Source organism: Octopus bimaculoides, chromosome 6, assembly GCF_001194135.2.
Source record: "Octopus bimaculoides isolate UCB-OBI-ISO-001 chromosome 6, ASM119413v2, whole genome shotgun sequence".
Lineage (NCBI taxonomy): Eukaryota > Metazoa > Mollusca > Cephalopoda > Octopoda > Octopodidae > Octopus > Octopus bimaculoides.
The window spans coordinates 46,834,763-46,836,262 of NC_068986.1; positions in this window are offsets into that span (position 1 = coordinate 46,834,763).

The following is a 1,500-nucleotide window of genomic DNA, read 5'->3' on the forward strand; positions in this document are numbered from 1 at the left end:
AGATATAGATAGAAAGATGGAGGAAGACAGATAAATAGATAGAAAGATAGATAGATAGATAGACAGATAGATAGATAGATAGATAGAAAGATAGTCACGTCAGAATAATAGTAGACTTACTTGCAAAAAAGGACGTGTGCGTTCAATAATGTAATAATACAAAGAATATATATACATGTATACACACATATATGTACATACTTACATCTACATGTGTATATACATATTGGGTAATCCCATAAGTAATGCGGTTTTTGCAATTGCTTGAACTAAAAGTTGGAGAGGGACGGGATAAACTTGTATCAACTTGCTATAAAAGCAGGTAGTAATTTTACCTTATACCTATTCTTAGTGCAGGTTTTGAAGTGTGCAGTTCGATTTAAACAGTTATTTTTTCAAAGCTATAATGGAAGTGACAAAGGAGCATATTCGGCATATTATGCTTCATGAGTTCAATAAAGGCAACAACGCAACAAGTGCAAGCAATATTAAATATGTATATGGGGATCGGACAATAAGCGTAAGCCAGTGTCAACGGTAGTTCCAGAAATTCCGAGTTCGAAACTGCAGCCTAGAAGACAAGCCTCGTCCTGGAAGATATATAGAGCTCGACGAGGGCGTCCTGCAAACTCTGGTGGAACAAAATTACATTGTAACTGCTGAGGAGCTAGCAGAGAAGCTTGGATTCAACCATTCATCGGCACCTTCATGCTATCGGAAAAGTCAACAAATTAGGTCAATAGGTTCCTCAGAAACTTTCCAAGTCTAATCGCGCGTAGAGAGTGAACGCGTGGTCTCTGCTGTCACGTCGCACGGCTGAACATTTTTTGGACCGAATAGTGACTAGTGACGAGAAATAGGTTCTCTATGAAAATGTCAAGCACCGAAGAAAGGAGAAACACCGGCACCTTTGGCTAAAGAAGGTCTTCACTGGTGTAAGGTGTTGTTATCTGTTTGGTGGGATATGGAAGGTTTAGTCCACTTTGAACTTTTAAACCCAAACCAAATGATAACAAGGGAGATCTACTGTAAGCAGCTTGAGCAGTTTAAGTCAGTGCTGGAAGAAAGACGACCATCTTTCCTTTCAAGACGGAAAGTGTTCTTCCATCAGGATAATGCTGACCACGTACAGTCAGGATGACGTTCCAAAGGCTGGAGCAGTTTGAATGGGAAACAATGCCTGACTCACCATATTCTCTGGACATTACCCCATCTGATTATCATTTATTCCGCACTTTTCAAAATCATTTGGACGGAAAAAATGTAAATTCTGTAGACAAAGTCAGAACAGTACTGGAGGAGTATTTTTCGTCACGGACAAGTGAATTTTGAAAGAGGGGCCTTGCAAGTCTACCAGATATATGGAAGAGCATTGTAGAAAATGAAGAGTATATTTAATTTTAAAAAAGAACTTTATCTTAATTTTGAAAAATAAAAGAAGTACAAAAACACCGCATTATCTATAGGAAGACCCAATGTCTGTGTGTATATATATATATA